This window comes from Ornithorhynchus anatinus, chromosome 3 (genome assembly GCF_004115215.2).
Source record: "Ornithorhynchus anatinus isolate Pmale09 chromosome 3, mOrnAna1.pri.v4, whole genome shotgun sequence".
In the NCBI taxonomy this organism is placed as follows: Eukaryota; Metazoa; Chordata; class Mammalia; order Monotremata; family Ornithorhynchidae; genus Ornithorhynchus; species Ornithorhynchus anatinus.
Window position 1 is genome coordinate 63932949 of NC_041730.1, and position 18936 is coordinate 63951884.

At 45.3% G+C, this 18936-nt stretch overlaps 1 protein-coding gene across 3 annotated transcripts in view; it reads left to right on the top strand.

The window, feature by feature from the left end:
• CTIF (cap binding complex dependent translation initiation factor) overlaps window positions 1-18936 on the top strand; it is a 402154-nt gene that overhangs the window by 40609 nt on the left and 342609 nt on the right. For 2 of the 3 annotated variants that reach the window (XM_039911489.1, XM_039911490.1), the window contains exon 1: window positions 16378-16404. The exons of the other annotated variant lie outside the window; for it this stretch is intronic. The gene's annotated coding sequence lies outside the window, so the exon portion shown is untranslated. Of the gene's footprint in view, window positions 1-16377; window positions 16405-18936 lie in introns of those variants that run through there. 3 annotated transcript variants of the gene reach the window in all.

The following is an 18936-nucleotide window of genomic DNA, read 5'->3' on the forward strand; positions in this document are numbered from 1 at the left end:
GTAAATGCTGCCACTACAGGCTATTCTTAGTCTGTATCACAGTCATAATGCAACAGATGGAAAATGTTGGAGGGGGGAAGGGAATTGTCTTTGACATTTGGACAGGGTGGAAAACAATGGCTGTCCTTTGGGCCTCTGTGGAATCCAGAAGCAACACCTGGTAGGCACTGGGCATGGGGCCCAGTGGCATCCCCCTGCAGGGTGGTGGGTTTGGTGACTTAGGCCCGCCTGCCGCGTTGGCCTTCCTTGGGGAATGCAACTGTTTGGATGTGCTCTAAAGGAAAGATCAGAGTCCTCTCCCCTGGGACACTTCATGGCTTAAGGCTGAAATCCAAAGCAGCAACTTCTTCCTCTAAAAGTTGTGAATCTTATAAATCTAGCTGTCTTCATTTATGCACAGGGAGTCAGAGAGGTAGTGAGGTTTAGTGGATAGAGCACGGACCTGGTAATCAGAAGTTCTGGGTTCTAATTCAGGCCCCGCCACTTGTCTGCTGTTTGACCTTGGACAAGTCACTTAACTTCTCTGTGCCTCAGTTACCTCATCTATAAAATGGGGATTAAGATTGTGAACAAGACAGGGACTGTGTCCAATCTGACAAACTTGTATCTATCCCAGCACTTAGTACAGTGTCTGGCACATAGTAAATGCATAACAAATACCATTTTTTTTTTTAAAAAAAGGGAATCCCATTTGTTTCTGGAGGAGGAGGAGGGCCCCTGTTGAGAGCTAATACAGCTTAGTGGCTGCTCTAGAGATCATGCCTTTTACAGTTGAGATGAAATGGACAGAGTAAAAGTTGTTTTTGTTTAGGTCACCACGGTCACTAAGCGTTCTCGGTTAGAAGCCAAACCAGGAAGGGATTGTCTGGGAAGGCTGAGCTCATTGAAAAGCAGGAGCAGAGACAGAGGAGAGGAGGCAGAGCTAGGAAGACTGAGTTTAGGGGTTGGAGTCTGTGGTAGCATTTGCGGGGCAGATGAGGGAGAACACTTCTCTTAATTTTTGACCTTCCCACCGCTGCCCCTTCGCTCACACTTGCCCCAGACAGGAATTATCTCCCCCCAGATCTGATTGGCTATGGCTCTCCCCATGTTCAAAAGGCATCTAGAGTGCCATATCCACCAATAAGTCTTTCCCTGATTAATTCCTACCACCCCAAGGGAAGCAGCGTGACTCAGTAGAAGGAGCATGAGCTTGGGAGTCAGAGGTCATGGGTTTGAATCCCAGCTCTACCACTTGTCAACTGGGTGACTGTGGGCAAGTCACTTTACTTCTCTGTGCCTCAGTTACCTCATCTGTAAAATGGGGATTAAGACAGTGAGCCTCATGTGGGACAATCTGTTTACCCTGTATCTACCCCAGCGCTTAGAACAGTGCTGTGCACATAGTAAGCGCTTAACAAATACCAACATCATTATTATTATTATTATCTTCCCTCCCACCAACTCTGGCACTTATGACTTATTTATTCCCATCCTCTGAGTTTGTGTCTATTTGTCTATTCAACTTTACATTCAATTATTCACAGTTATTTGTCAATCTTTTATGCCTAGCTCCCCCTTTGGAGTGTAAACCCTTGTGGGTAGCGAACATTTCTCTTCATTCTACACCTTCTTGAACACTTGGGACAAATTATTGCTCCCACTGGGTGGTTGCTCCACAAATACCTTTACCATTCCCACTACTAGGAAAGGCCTGGCCAGGCTGTGGAAAGGAGGGAGCCTGTGTGGTATCAGATGATCTTGCAAGGGCAGGAAGAGGGTGGGAAGCAGGGTCACTTGGGCACAGGACAGGGATTTTTGTCCACTGTGATAGTAAGGGATTTTTAAAAATGTTACTTGAGTGCTTACTATATGCCTGACCCCATACTAACTGCTGGGGTAGATACAAGATAATCAGATTGGACACAGCCCTGGTCCCACAGGGGACTCCCACATGGTGCTCATGCTCTTAATCCCCATTTTACAGATGAGTTGAGGGACAAGGGAGTTAAGTGACTTTTTAAAAATAGGATATTTGTTAAGCGCTTACTGTGTGCCAGGCACTGTACCAAGCACTGGGGTAAATACAAGCAAATCAAGTTGGACACAGTCCGTGTCCCACATGGGGCTCACAATCTTAATCCCTATTTTAAAATGAGGTAACTGAGGCCCAGAGAAGCAAAGTGACTGGCCTCACAGCAGACAAGTGGCAGAGTTGGGATCAAAGCCTGTATCCTCTGACTCCCAGGACCCTGCTCTTTCCACTAGGCCATGCTGCTTCTGCTTCATCATGTTTATCTCTGAGATCAGACGTTTCATTTATTTGATCTAATTCACCCTCCTATTCCCTGGAGTTTGTAGGCAATAGTCAATTTTATCCCCTTGTTACTAAGAAAACTGGGATCCAGAGAAGTTAAATGAATTGCCGAAAAACGGACCACAAATCAGATGTAACATTGCTTCTCGCCCCCGTTGTCACTCAATCATTGCTCCCTACCAGTTCTTTCCCTTGGATATAGCTGGTCCTTGTTTAGAATCTGCGGGTAAGGTCAAAGAGACCTATGAGCCTGGAAAATTCATTCCCCCCACTGCACGTTTTCTCCAATCTTTCTCCACCCTTGCTGTGTCGCAGCGTTGATGCACGCGCCGCTGACGGCGCGGCACTTGAGTAGAATAGAGAGTATCGGAGACAGTGGCGTGATTACCCCTTTCAGCTCTGAAAAGGTTGGCTCACCCTGTGTCCCTTGGTCTGCAGGCTTTTCTCATTTGCCTAGCTGGCTAAAATCTCGGAGTCTAAAGCTTGTTGTTCATGCAGCTGCCTAATACATTGTTGGCACAGAATTGTCTCTATTTTATTGTGATTAGGATAGCAAAGCTTAGATTAGAAGGAAGGATTTTGGACCAGATTCTATCACTCTTCATTGGTCCACACTGAAAAATAAACAAATTCAGAAGGTCATTTCTCTGGTCATCTTCTTTGTCCATTGTGATTCTCTATCTGCATTGTAAAGTTTGTTTAAACCTGGGTTCCAGACCTTACTAGTTACAGCAAAGAGGTAATTATTTTAAGACCTTGCTGGGTGGAATGAGATAAATTACTGGTTTTCCAGATGTAGCAGTGAGGCCTAATGGAAAGAGCACAGGTTTGGAAGTCAAAGGCCCTGGGTTCTAATTTTGGCTCTGACAGTCACCTATTGTGCGACCTTGGACAATTTACTTCTCTGTCCCTCAGGTTCCTCAACTGTAAAATGTGTATTAAATACCTGTTCCCCTCCTACTTACACTTCGAGGCCCTTATGGGATAGGGACTTTGTCCAAAGTAATTAACTTACCTAGGAGCTCTGAGTTGCTTGATACATAGTAAGTGTTTAACAAATACTATAACAGTAATAATGTAGCTATTCATGGTTTCAGTGGATCCTGACCATGTTGGAATTTTCTTTATCGCTTTGGATAGCTCTTTCTCCATGGGCATTTATATAGGCTTGAGTACCGAGGTTTAAATAATCTGTTGAAGAATGTGTAAGTGAAATATTTGGTATTCACATTGTTCATCAATAATGTAGTTGACATCTACTGTATAAAGAAGCTTCATGTCCTTTCCATGTAAAAACGTGTGACTAAACTTGATCCAGATAGTGTGGTGTGCAGAGGATTCATTTTCTCTCTTTCCATACCTGCATAACTACATGTATATCTACTTCTAGAAATAGAGAGATATAAAGAGAGGGTGAGTTTCAGGAGTTCAGAAGCAGTTCCATGACTTTCTATGGTCTTTTTTAAGCGCTATGTGCCAGGCACTATGCTAAGCGTTGGGGTAGATACAAATTACTCAGGTTGGTTACAGTCCCTATCCCACACAGGGCTCACAGATGAGGTAACTGAGGCACAGAGAAGTAATGTGACTTGTCCAGGGTCACAAAGCAGAAGAGTGACAGAGCCAGGATTAGAACTCAAAACCTTCTGACTCCCAGACCTGTGCTATATCCATTAGTCCATGCTGCTTCTCAATTAGCCCTTTCCTTTTTCACGGCATAATGATGGGCTTGGTCATCGAATGAACTGGTGGATCAGTAATGCTCCCCACCCTCCCAAGGCCCCTGTACTCTCCCATCGACTACCTGCGGTTCTCACAGTGAAGCGGCATTACCAAGAGCATGACTTAGTGGATAGAGTACAGGCTGGGAGCCAGAGAAGCTGGGTTTTAATCCCGGCTCTGCCATTTATCTGCTGGGTAACCTTGGGCAAGTAGAAGCAGCATGGCGTTGTGGATAGAGCACGGGCCTGAGAGTCAGAAGGTCGTGGGTTCTAATGCCGGCTCAGACATTTGTCTGCTGTGTGACCTTGGGCAAGTCACCTTCTCTTTGCCTCAGTTACCTCATCTGTAAAAATGGGGATTGAGACTGTGAGCCCCACATGGGACAGGGACTGTGTCCAGCCCGATTTGCTTGTATCTACCCCAGTGCTTAGTACAATGACTGGCACATAGTGAGCACTTAAGAAATGCCACAATTATCATTACTGTATTATTACTACTAATGCTATTATTCATATTCACTTCCCTATACATCATTTCCCTCATTTGAAAATTGGGCATTCAATACCTGTACTCCTACCTACTTAGGATGTATCTACCACAGTGCTTGGTACATAGAGTTTAAATACCATGCCACTAATTATTATTATTATTTGTTGTGTAAATTCTGAAAAAGCAAGATAAGCCCATGACTACGCCTCTCATTAGGACTGGTCTTTTTTTTTTCCCCTCTAAGGCAATTAGCAGGGTTATGATTTCCCACCAGCTGAATGAGAATTGTTTTAGCTGCCTCTTCCCTTAAAAGGAAGATGGCAGTGTGAGTTTAGTGATCTTCCCTTCAGTGGGTTGTAATAATTATACCCCCAAACACCCTGCATTTATTCAGTTCCTTTTTCTCACAAGCCACCAAGCCCTCACAGACTTTATCTCGTCTTTAATAATGCCTTGATGTCATCTAACACCTTTCTCAAAAGGAACAAGGAGGGCTTCATGTTCTTTTGTCCTTTTATTCTACAGTTTTTTAACCTTAAAGAAATAATGTTGTGACTTCTTATAGTGTATTTCAAAAAGCCATTTAAATTTAGTGCTCATGGTTTCTACTTCACCTTTATAACATTTTCCCTTGCCGCTTAATTCCATCTGTCCATCCCTTTAACAAAAAACAGTTGAAATTTGAAATGAGAAGCAGCATGGCCTCATGGATACAACATGGAGTCAGAAGGAGCTGGGTTCTAATTCCAGCTCCTCCACTTGTCTGTTGTATGACCCTGGACAACTCACTTAATTTCTGTGCTTCATTTACCTAGTCTGTAAAATGGGGACTAAAACTGTGAATCCCATTTGGGACATAGATTGTGTTCAACCTGATTAGCTTGTATTTCTCCTGGCACTTTGTATGGTGTTTGGCACATAGTAAAGTGCTTATCAAATACCATAAAAAAAAATGGGTGACCAAAAAAATGATTCCAGGTATCACTTGCCTCCTGTTGAAACTTTACTGAACCTCGCTCTCCCAAAGAGAAGCAGTGTGGCCTAGTAAGAAGTAGCCTGGCCTGGGAGTCAGAGGACCTGGCTTCTAATCGCGGCTCAGCCAGTTGCTTGCTATGTGACCTTGGGCAAGTCACTTAATTTCTCTGTGCCTCAGTTTCCTTGACTGTAAAATGGGAATTAAAAACTGTTCTCCCTCCTATTCAGACTTTAAACCCCATGCAGAACAGGGACTTTGACCTAATTAACGCATACCTACCCCAGCTCTTCAAACAGATTTTGACACATAGTAAGTGCTTAATGCCATAAAAAAAAGAATTGGAGAGATAGGGCAGTGGAAAGAGTTTAACCCTTTACCAGATGGACATGTTGAAGTTGTGACTTCCCTTGGGTCACCCAGGTAGCCAAGTTTGGAATCTGACTTCTATAGGAATCCCCCACCATCCCATCATGCTGTCTCCTGAGCCCAATCAGCACTCACACTTGCTTACTTATTCATTCGGGGTTGCTTTACTTTTCCACTTTTTCCATTTATCTTTGTTCTCACAGTATTTTACTTATTGTGTGTGGTCAGGGTAGGTCCTCTTGCCTTCCCCATTTTAAACTCCTTAAGATCAGGGTCCTCAAGAGGGACAGTAAATAGGTGCTCAATAAGTACTACTAATACTGAATACATATTCTGAATAGCAATGAGATGGTCTCTTGCCAGTCTTTCCCTCAGTGGATTGCCTCTTGAAATCGGTACTTATCCAGCTCCATAAAATTTAACCAGCTCCTCTTCCTCATTCTCCTCTCCTTCTTTGCCATGCTCATTGCCCTCATCAGTTATTGCAGATGTTTAACTTCCCCATATCTTGCCCTTAATGACCTGGCCACAAATTCTATTGATAAAGTTGAAACCATCAGGCATGATCTCTCTAACATCTCCCCTGCACCTCACCAATCCCTCCCTCTTCCTGCCCCTTCTTCCACTCTCCAATCTTTCTCAGTAGTATCTCAAGATAACTCGCCTACTTTCAAAATCCACCCTTTGCACCAGTGCTTCACCTGCTCCTTCAATGCACGGCGGACCCCATCCCTCTGCACCATATCTAAACACTTCCCCTCATCCCTTCTTCCCTTCCTGACAGCTATCTTCAACTGTTCACTTTGAAGTAGCTTTTTTCCCCACTGCTTTCAAAGGTGCTTACTATCCCCTATCCCTGCAACCAACCTCACGGCTCCCTCCAGTATTAGCTTATCTCCCTCCTACCATTCCTCTCCAAACTCCTTTGAGTGAATTGTCTACAGTCTCTGCCTTAACTTGCTCTCCTCCGACTCTCTCCTTGAACCCCCCCAATCTGGCTTCCTTCCCCTTCACCTCACAGGTCACCAGTGATGACGTTCTTACCAAATCTGACAGCCTCTACTTCATCCTAATCCTCCTCAAGTTCTCAGCTACTGTTGGTATTATTCTCATCACAGCAACATGTATTTTAAATACCAAATTTATATAGAGCCCTGACCTAGACTGATGATGGCTAATCCCGTTGTTGGGTAGGGGTTGTCTCTGTTGCCGAATTGTACTTTCCAAGTGCTTAGTACAGTGCCGTGCACACAATAAGCGCTCAATAATTATGAATGAATGAAAAATAGGTGCTGAAAACGATGTGTGCTGCCTTCAAAGAAATGAGAGGATGAGTAGTGTTGGATTTCTCAATAGACCTTACTTATCTACTCTCTTCTCCCACTACATCTCCATTTGCACTCTTTGTTCCTTACAAGCTAACTTTCTTCCGGTGCCTTGTTCCCATCTCTCTTGCCTCTGACCCTTTCCTTCTGCAAAGAACTCCTTTCCCCTGCAAACCCCCTGATCAACTGCTCTCTCCATCTCCAAAGCTCTCTTAAAATCCCACATTCTTCCAGATACTTTCCCTGATTTTGCTCCACCCTTTTGTTTAAAATGGTATGTGCCAGGCACTGTGCCAAGCACTAACACTGGGATACTTGCAAACTTATCAGGTGGGATACAATCCCTGTAATCCCCATTTTACATATGAGGTAACTGAGGCACAGAGAAGAGAGAGAATGTACCCTCCCAAGTGCTTAGTACCATGCTCTGTACACAGTCAGCGCTCAGTAAGTACCATTGATGGAATGGCAGGAGTGCTTTTGCTGGCAAAATTATTCCACCCTTGAAGAATGAGTTTTTGGAAATTATTTTCACATTTAATGTCAACAAGTGCTGAGGGAAAGCAAACCTTATTACCGTAACTGCAGGTCACCACCTTCACATTATTCAAACATAGTGAGACCAAATGAACGCATTGCCTTAGCACATATAAAGCTGAATAAGCATCTGCAGCTATAGGAGACAGTTTACAGGGAGGGTGAAGGTTGCAGGAGCCCCAGTCTTCCAGTTTTACAATGGACTGCCTGGTTTTCAGTGGTTCTATCCTTACCCCATTCTAGTATGATAGTGGTACTTTGATATCAGGTTTATTTTTCTTTTTTTCCTTTTTCCATGCTATACCTCCCTCTGCTGTAGCTCCTCCACACAGATTTATTGCAGCTCGGAGGTGGCAGAGAGGAGTGATGCAAGGGCTCTGGAAAAAAGAGGGAGTTTGGGGCTCCCCCCCAGAGAATTGCTTTAGGATTGGAGAATTGGGATATTTTGGTAAAATGACACATGTGGCATCACAATGCCACACACCCAGAGAGCACATGTGATATCCTGTGCATCTGCTTGACTGTGATCTATAAGGGCTGTCAGTCTCTAATTTTTGTTCATAAACTACATGGTGCTTGACCTTTTGAATATTAGGGTTGGAGAGATGCTTAGTACAGTGCTCTGTACATAGTAAGCGTTCAATAAATACTATTGAATACTATTGAATGAATGAGACTCATGCAAGGCCTATGTTTTGAGCTGTGGTAGGGAAGGAGGAAGGGGAGAAATTAAGGAGGGGATGAAATCTGGGTGTTTTGTTTCTCTTCTGCATTTGATATGGAAAAGGAGGATACTGGGTCTCCCTCTTGAGTCAGATCTGTTCCATAAAATGCCTCAGGTCTGAAAGTTTTATGGCCTTAGTTATAAAATGGAATGGCTAATAAGCATCCCAGTCTTAATGGAATGGTTCAGTCAGAGAGAAAAGGGACCCTCGAAGGAATTCTTTGTAGAAATGAAGGTGTTCACTTAAAAACCGAAGCAGGCTAGATGGGATGAACTATTTCGTAATCCAATGGTTCTTTATGTTCTCCTGACAAGTTCAAGGCTATTGTTTCTCTCCAAGCTAAAGGTTAGTAGTGCTGTCTCCCGATTATTCTGTAAATTCATTGTTAACAATAATAGTAATGTTATTCGTTAAGCGATTAACTCTGTGCCAGACCCTGGGGTGGTTACAAGCAGATCAGGTTGGACACAGTTCTATCCCACTTGGGGCTCACAGTCTCCATCTCTCTCCTATTTTTGTCCTCTAAGTGAAGGCTGTATTTCTCCATTAATATTTTCTGTGAGTGGGAATTAGCACCAGAGAGATTCCTGAGCAGCCCACTGATTTTTTTTTTTTTCTTTGAGCTCGTGGATCACAGGGATGGGGAAGGAGGGTCCTCACTCCTGCTGCCATGTTTAGCACAACAGCTGTGTTGCCACCCTGTGGCTGCCCTCGAGTCAGGGGTCAGTTCTGATTAAGGGTGTTTGGCTGGGAGCCATTCTGAACTGCGAACCATTGTTCAGGACAGCTGTGTTCACAAGCGTGAGGTCGTCTGTGATTGAGGCTTGGGAGCTTGGGGGAGGCTGCCCAGCAATGAACCCAAGCGTGGGTGTGATGGGGAAGGGAGAGATGTAGTTTTGGGCTTGAGACAGGACAGTGCCCGGGTAGGGAGACATGTATTTCCCTCCCTGCTGTCTATGGCACCATAGTTCATCACCAACGTGAGGAAGGATTGTTCCCTGCCTCCTCCTCTCAAGTTTGAAATGAAAGCTGAGAACTTATGCAACGACCATAAAAGCTATCTCTGCTCACTCTGTCTTTCCAAGATTACTAAAAAAAAACCCCAAAACACCTCATTCACCCATTTTACAGCCCAGCAGAGGAGTTGAAAGGTTTGGAAATAAAACTCACAGAGCCCTCCCCTTCCAACATCAGGAGAAATTAGGAAGCCAAGTCCTAGGCTTTATCGTTATTTATTAACTATCATTATAATTTGCCCTTACTTTGTGCTAAGCCCCGAGGTGGACACAAGATCAACAGGTCAGAAACAGTCCTTCTCCCAAAGCGTGTGGTGGAAAATGCAAAAGGATTTGCTCTCCATTTTACAGATGAGGAAACCGAGACACAAAACAGCTTAAGTGATTTGCCCAAGGTCACAGAGTGGGCCAATGACTGAGGCGGGATTAGGACCCAAAACCCTTGGTTCTTAGTCCTGTACTGATTTTACTTGACCATGTTGCTTTCCTGACCTGAATGATGCTAAGGACAGATTCCGGGACAGAGGTTGTTCTGCAGATGGGATGAGTTGTTCTCATCTCGGGGGCAGTTTACCTGTTCGGAGAGGATTAATCCTGTGCCCCAAGCTGAGTACTCCAGCAGGATACACAGCATGAGTTGGGCAAAGGGTTACAGGAGCAAATGCCCCAGAATGGCACAACCACATTCTCCCAAGGAGTGAAGCCCCACCAAGCTTATGCGTGCAGTTCTATCCCCAGTGAGTGTGAGAGGCCTGCTGGGTTAAGGGAAAGTAGGGTTATTCAGCAGAATTGGGCTCCGGGGAGACCTTCTGAGAGCCCTCCTCAGCACTGTGGATACGTATATTAATAACCAGAGCAGGTATGCATCGAAGACTGGAGCGCTGTCATTTCCATTACATCCAATTTCTGTCATTATTAATAGTCAGAGGCCATCTGCTCGGGTACAGATCTGTGCGGATTGGGTGAGCTGAATTATTATTGCTCAGAATAGCCAGAGCAAATTTGCATTTTGTGGCAAAGATTAATCACTGTGATCATGAGAGTAGAAATTAAATCTGCATATTTTATTGGTGGAACTTGGGGCCTGGGTCGTAGACAAAAAGGAGGGGTGGGGCTGCATTGTTATGCTCTACCAGCTGCAAGGGGTTCAGAGGGAATGTGGGTTGCATTGTATTCTCCCAAGCGCTTAGTACAGTGTTCTGCACACAGTAAGTGCTCAATAAATGCCATTGATTCATTCATTCATTGTCTAATTATTGAGCGCTTGTTGTGTCAGAGCACTGAATTAAGCTCTTGGGAAATTGGACTCTGTATCGGAGAAGCTAGAGATTTCACACCCAGAACTGTAGGTCCACTATCCTCAACATCTGTGCTGCAGTTGATGGGAGGGACGGCCGATAAAACGGTTCTTGAACGAGTTGTAAATGTGGACTGTGAACCTGCTACTGCAGGTATGTCAGGAGATGGAGTCAGATTCATGTTTTAAGAAATACGTGATTCACCAGGCTTCATTCAATCAACACATCACTGTTATTTATGATCTATTAAAAAGCCCACTCTTGACCCCACTGCTCCCTCCAGGAATCGCCCCTTATCCCTCCTACCATTTCTCTCCAAACTCCTTTGAATTTATTCATTCAATAGTATTTATTGAGCGCTCACATGTAACTTGGTTAACGTATGAGTATTCACATGGCCTTGGTGGCCAAAACTGGACTCTAAGCCCCATGTGAGACAGAGACCGTGTTCATCCTCACGATCTCGTATCTATCCCATCGTATCTAGTTTAGTGTTTGACATGTAATAAGCACTTTACAAACACTGTCATTGTTAAAGATGATCCAGGCAGGAATAATTCCACCTAGTTATTGGGCTAAATGGAACTCATCTTTACTCAAAAAGACTTTCTCAATATTCAACGGTTAGTAGATATTACTAGATACAGTCAAAAGCCCAATACCCAAACTTTGGTTGATCTGTACTACCCACAGCTCCAATTAGTTTAACTAATCTGCTTTCTACAGTAGGTTAGAAAAACAGAGTAGGTTCTGGCAAAATTTTTTACCGGTTTGCTACTTTTCCCAGTTCTTTTATTTACTAACATGGGAATGAATGATTAACATACAGGATCAACACTGAGGACTACACGAATTCAAATTTGGATCCTATATTTATTATTCATTCATTACTAACATTTCCAGAGCTCCTATTTTGCACACAGCCCTGTTCCTATGAGCTAGGAAGTATCCGTAGAGACAGCATGGCCGAGTGGATAGAGCATGGGCCTGGGAGTCAGAAGGACCTGAATTCTAATCCTGGCTCCGCCAGCTGTCTGTTCTGTAACTTTGGGCAAGTCACTTCACTGTGCCTCAGTTACCTAATCTGTAGGGTGGGGATTGAGACTGTCAGCCCTATATGGGACATGAACTGTGTTTAACCTAGTTACTTTGTATCTATTCCAATGCTTAGAGGAGTGCATGGATCATAGTAAACACTTAGCAAATACTACAATTATTATTACTATCTGTAATTGTCCCTCTGATCTCCCTTTCTCCTGTCTCTTCCCGCTCCAGTCTATTCTTCATTCCGCTGCCCGGCTCATCTTCCTGCAGAAACGCTCTGGGCATGTCACTCCCCTTCTAAAAAACCTCCAGTGGCTGCCTATCGACCTCCGCACGAAACAAAAACTTCTCACTCTAGGCTTCAAGGCTCTCCATCACCTTGCCCCCTCCTACCTCTCCTCCCTTCTCTCTTTCCACTGCCTACCCAGCCCGCTCCGCTCCTCTGCCGCCCACCTCCTCACCGTCCCCCCGTTCTCTCCTATCCCGCCGTTGACCCCTGGCCCGTGTCCTCCCGCTGTCCTGGAATGCCCTCCCTCCTCACGTCCGCCAAACTAATTCTCTTCCCCTCTTCAAAGCCCTACTGAGAGCTCACCTCCTCCAGGGGCCTTCCCAGACTGAGCCTCCCCTTTTCCCTCTGCTCCCTCTGCTGCCTCTCTGCCCCCCCCCCCTTATCTCCCCTCAGCCCCCTTTTCCCCTCTTTCCCTCTGCTCCTCCCCCTCTCCCTTCCCCTCCCCTCAGCACTGTGCTCGTCCGCTCATATGTATATATTTTTATTACCCTATTTATTTTGTTAATGAGATGTACATCCCCTTGATTCTATTTATTGCTACTGTTTTTGACTGTCTGTCTCCCCCGATTAGACTGTAAGCCCATCAATGGGCAAGGATTGTCTCTATCAGTTGCCAAATTGTACATTCCAAGCGCTTAGTACAGTGCTCTGCACATAGTAAGTGCTCAATAAATACTATTGAATGAATGAATGAAAGACAATACCACGGACAGTGATATTCACATACGAGGGCATGCGTGACCAAAAAGGTCAATATGAGACCACAGTGCATGGCACACTGTGCACACAGGTTGTCCCTGGCGTTCTTTTCTTTTCTTTTTTGCCTCCTCGTCTTTCATTTGTTACAACTTTTTGCTCAAAAATAGCCCGTCCTTTCTTGATAGCAGTGGGTCATGCTAGTTTACCCTCGGCTTCTGACTTTGGGTTTTCAGCTGGGCTGTAGCGTTGTCTGCAGCTCCTTTGTTTCAACATTTCCTTAAAATATTTCCCGTGCTCTCCTTGCTTTTGTTCCGAATTTCAATTCATACAACAGCTGTTTGGGTATTCTACAGTGCCTCATTCTCCTCCCACATGGAACCTAGCACAGCCGGGCTAAGGCGAGCAGATTGTTATTGCTAAGGGACTGACTGAGTTCTTCAGCATTCTTGTCTTGCCCTTTTGATGCTGAGAATGGCCTGTAGAGGAGGCTGATGGAAATTTTTGAGGAGCTGGACATGGCACTTGTGTGGGGTCCTGGTGTCAGAGCCAGAGAGAGGTTCGGACAGTGCTACAGCTTTTTAGGTGAATCTGGTTGGGTTTGCCACGTTGTAACTGAGCAGAGGTTGACAAAGAAGATCAGCGTGGCTCAGTGGAAAGAACCCGGGCTTGGGAGTCAGAGGTCATGGGTATGAATCCCTGCTCTGCCATTTGTCAGCTGTGTGACTGTGGGCAAGTCGCTTAACTTCTCTGTGCTTCAGTTACCTCATCTGTAAAATGGGCATTAAATGTGAGCCTCACCTGGGACAACCTGATGACCCTATATCTACCCCAGCGCTTAGCACAGTGCTCCGCACATAATAAGCGCTTAACAAATACCAACATTATTATATGACTTGAAGACAGTTACTACCTACAATCTGCGATGGGAACAAGTTTAGAAATAATCTAACAAATAAATATTCAAGGTATACCAGAGCAGAATCAATCAGTCATGTTTGAGTGCTTGCTGTTTGCAGAACGCTGTACTAAGCATTTGGGAGAGTAAACAATAACTGAATTGGTAGACACATTCCTTGCCCATAGCAAGTTTATAGTCTAGAGTCTTGATGCTTCTTGAAGCTTACAGTTTCAATGCTTCTTTCCCTTCTCCTTCTAAAGATCAGAGGGCCCTGCTTCACCTCTTGCTGTGTTTGAGCAGCTTGGGCAGAGATGACAATGATGAGTGGTGGTCTAGGGTTCGAACTTTCAATCCGCTCAGTTCTAGTGCTGGAGGTAAAGCCCTCTTTGAGGCTAGAGATTTTACTTCCTTCATGTCCAGAAGGGAATTCCTCATCTTCCCACCCAAACCCCTTCCTTCTGCAGACATTTCCAGCCCCTGTAGACCAGCTAACTTCCACCCTGCCTCAGAAACCCCTAAATAAGGCATAATCCTTGGCTTCTCTCTCATTTAGCCCACATATTCAGTCTGGTGCCAGATTTTGTCAGTGTTATCTTCACAACATAAAAATCCACCTTTCCTCTCCATCCAAACTGCTACTATGCTGCTGGGGAAGCCATCTGTAAAAGCCCAGCTCCCCCAAAGTGCATGTTCCCCTTAAATATGTGGGATAAAATGGCACTAGAGAATGGGGGACCTCTTTCCATAACACATTTCTGTTTGGGTCATCCACAACAGTGGTATTTATTGAGTGCTTACTATGTGCAGAGCATTGCACCCGGGAGAGTAAAACACGACAGAGTTGGCAGTGAGGTGGTTTCGGCAGAAGGTCTTGTGGTCCCTTCTTGAGAAGCAGCATAGCGTAGTGGATAGAGCATGGGCCTGAGGATCAGAAGGTCATGGGTTCTAATCCTTGTTCTGCCACTTATTTGCTGTGTGACCTTGGGCAAGTCACTTAACTTCTCTGTGCCTCAGTTCCCTCATCTGTAAAATGGGGATTACAGTTGTGAGCCCCAGGTAGGACATGGACTGAATCCAACCTGATCTCCTTGTATCCACCTTAGCATTTAGTAGATTACCTGGCACATAGTAAGTGCTTAATAAATACCATAATTATGATTATCATTATTATTTGCTGCGTCTGTTAGGGCATAGCCACGGTAACTAGAATTCTGGACTATCATCACCACATAATCACAGAGTTGACTCTGTTTTCCTTTGGATGCCATGAAGTTTATTTTCCATGAGGGAAATGAACTTTGAGATACTGAGTTGCAGAGTGCTACTCAGTTGCCAGGGTTTTGAAAGCCAACGTATTTTTCCTAGCAACACTACTGCTATTATTTACAAGAGAAGGATGACAAGCAGACCTTTTAGTGATCACTTTTGCTTGATCTTCTTGAGTTGAGAGACAGTCTTGGGTCAAGATGTGAAACACTTTTTGAGTGAGAAGCTACTATTTGTTATCCTCCCATGGTACAAAATATGAATTTAATAGGATTTTGTGGTGGGTGGCTGAGAATAATAATCTTGGTATGTGTTAAGTACTTACTATGTGCAGAGCACTGTTCTAAGCGCTGGGGTAGAGACAGGGTAATCAGGTTGTCCCACGTGAGGCTCACAGTTAATCCTCATTTTACAGATGAGGTAACTGAGGCACAGAGAAGTGAAGTGACTTGCCCACAGTCACACAGCTGCCAAGTGGCAGAAGAAAATGACTCCTGTTTTAGAGGGCCTTTCATATTGACCTTCACTGTCGGAAACAACCTGACTGGTAGCATCCAGGGTGGGAGGGAAATGTACATATCTGTAATTTATGTACATATCTGTAATTTTGTTTATAATTAATGTCTGTCTTCCCCTCTAGACTGTAAGCTCTTTGTGGGCGGGGAATGTGTCTGTGCCATTGCCACATTCTATTCTCCCAGGAGTTTAATACAGTGCTCTGCACACAGTAAGCGCTCAATAAATACAGCTGACTTGGGAGGGAGATGGATTATGAGGATGGAAGACTTGAGGGTCAAGTGCTTCTTTCTAAAATGAAACACCAATTGAATATCAAGGCTGCTAAACTAATTGAGACTGAAAGCTCACTGTGAGCAGGGAATGTGTCTGCTCACTGTTAGATTGGACTTTCTCACGAGCTTAGTACAGTGCTGTGCACACAGTAAGTGCTCAATAAATATGATTAATTGAACTAATTGAGATTGTTATCCTTAGAGTCTCTTGCAAGAAGCACGGGAGACATCCTCTGTGAGTACTGCAATTAAAAAAAATGGTATTTATTGAGCACTCAAAGCTTACAGAATATCCCATGATGTGGCTGGGGTAGGGAAGCGTACAAATTGAGACATTCTCCCTGATTCAGTGGCTGGTTTGCCCTGACAAGGAAGAGAAGGATTGAAGAATTTATCAGGTTGATTTGCTCCCTGTCAACAACCCCAAGGGGGTAATCCACGCTCCAAGTATAATAATTATGGCATTTGCTAAGCGCTTAGTGCGTGCCAGGCACTGTATTAAGTGCTGGAGTGGATACAAGCAAATCGGGTGGACACAGTCTCTGGCCCGTGTGAGGCTCACAGTCTTTATTCCCATTTTACAGATGAGGTAACTGAGGCACAGAGAAGTTGTGACTTGTCCAAGGTCATACAGCAAACAAGTGGCAGAGCCAGGATTAGAACTCAGGTCCTTTGATTTCCAGGCCCATGCTCTTTCCATTAAGCCATGCTGCTTCTCAGTGCTTGGTACATTGTAAGTGCTTAACATATGCCATTTTATTATTATTATAAAATAATTTTCAGTATTTTTTCATTATATTTGTTTTAGGCGCTTAGGAATATGCTACATAGTTAAGAAGCCTAGTCCCTGCTTTGACTGTCAGACTCAAAGTCCCAGAACTCCAGTGACTTAGGGGACAGAAATTCAAGGACTCACATTTTTTCAACCCTGTGTCATGGAGACAGGACTTTGTCAGCAGAGGTTTTGTTTCAGTCCCCCTTCCCTGGGCATAATTTCGTGCTGGGTCCGTGGATTTCCTGTTTGAGGTGGGTTTGAACAAGCCGGACATAGCAGGCAGCGATCAGGTTTGAGGGCATGCTTTGCCCAGGCACTGTGAGGGAGAGTGGCAGCTGCAGCTGAGCCCTGAGCAGCTGAGGGAGCATTTGGAGAGATCTCTGGAATGAGAGCGTGTCCATTCTTGCCTCTTCTTCCTCCTGGCAGCTCTCTCGGGAAGAGCTCTTGCCACTTGTTTGGGGACTACCATTTGGCCTCTGCGGGCGCTTTAACAAACCGGTGCCGAAGCAGTCATCCGTGTCTTCTACACAAGCAGCTCTTTCCTCGCACCGCCCTTGCCCCATAATTGAGGAGCAGTGTGCTTTAGTGGAAAGAGCATGGGCCTGGGAGTCAGGAGGAACTGGATTCTAATCCTGACTCCACCGCATGTCTGCTCTGTGACCTTCGGCAAGTTGCGCCACATCTCTGGGCCACAGTTACCTCATCTGTAAAATGGGGATTGAAAGCGTGAGCCCCATGTGGGACAGGGACTGTGTCCAACCCGATTTGCTTATAAGCACCCCAGCGGATAGAACGGTGCTTGGCACATAGTAAGTGCTTAACAAATACCACGGATAATAATTACTATTATTGTTTATTATTATTACCGAGATTGGCGTGCCAAGGTCGCAAGGCCTGGCTTCATTTAACTCTCCTCTCCCCGAACACTTCAGCTACCGTACTGATTAGACTGTAAGCCGGTCAAAGGGCAGGGACTGTCTGTCTGTTACCGATTTGTCCGTTCCAAGCGCTTAGTACAGTGCTCTGCACATAGTAAGCGCTCAATAAATACTATCGAATGAATGATGACGCTCCCCCGATGACATCTCAACTGAGATGGGTCTTTGGGGTTTACCAGGCTTTTCACGGCCTAAGTGCTCATTGTGTTGCCCGAATGCCTGAAAAGAAAAGAGCTTGTTTCCTGACTCGTGGTCTCTCCTGGTTTATTTGCAGAAGCAAGCGTGTTGCTGGTGCCCAGTGGCTACAGCTCTGTGTAGACTGCTGATTTAGGTTTTAGGGATTCTCTGGTGATAGCGGGTCCGGAACGTTGCTGTGACCAGCCAGCCTAGGGAACACCCACTGTCGGCTGATCAGCTGTTAGGCTGGATTTAGAGAAAATCATTTTAATTAAGAAGGGAGTGCAGGGAATGTGTCTGCTTGCTGTTATATTGACTCTCCCAAGCGCTCAGTATGATACTCTGCACACGGTAAGCGCTCAGTAGATACGATTGAGTGAAGGAATGAAAGTGGTAGTGCAGTCCCGGGGTTAGGACTGTTCTTCTTTGGGCTACTGGGTGATGCTCACTGCTAGAAGGGATAAGGGATAGCGATGCTGTGCGGGTGGAAGGTGGATAGGGTGGCTCAGTGGAAAGAGCACGTGCTTCGGAGTCAGAGGTCATGGGTTCGGCTCCCGGCTCCGCCACTTGTCAACTGTGTGACTGTGGGCAAGTCACTTCACTTCTCGGTGCCTCAGTTCCCTCATCTGTAAAATGGGGATTAACCGTGAGCCTCACGTGGGACAACCTGATTACCCTGTATCTACCCCAGCGATTAGAACAGTGCTCTGCCCTTAGTAAGTGCTTAACAAATACCAACATTACTATGATCAGAGTGCATTGACAGGTGCAAAAAAAAAAAAATTTCAGCAAAAGAGCTAGGCCAGCTGGATGTAAGCAGCGCTGTTTTCTAGCTAAGCCTGGGGCTTGGGAGGAGGAGACCCGATACTGACATTAGCTCCACCAGGGACCCAAGAACGCTCCAAGTGCTAAAGGCCAGAGGTGAACGGGGTTTGCCCAATCACCCTTAGATGCTCAGGTCCAGTCAGTGCAGCAGGGACAGACCAGAGTCGTAGCCCTGGTGATCGGATCCAGGCTCGCCTGGTCTAGAAGACTCCCAGAGACCTAAGGGACTCCCACGCTGATTTCGGGAGAAGGGACGGTTCTGCCGTCCCCAAGTGTTGGTTCAGCGGCCACGGTACATTCCGACGTCGGCACGGTCTCCAGAGAGACTCAGCATTCCTCTACCCTCCTTATTCGGCTGTGCGTGCCCAGAGCAGGGCCTGAATTGATAGTGCTATTCACTGAATGCTTACTTTTTGCAGAGCACTGTACTAAGCGCTTGGGAGAGTATAATGCAACAGTTGGTAGACACGTTCCCTGCCCATAA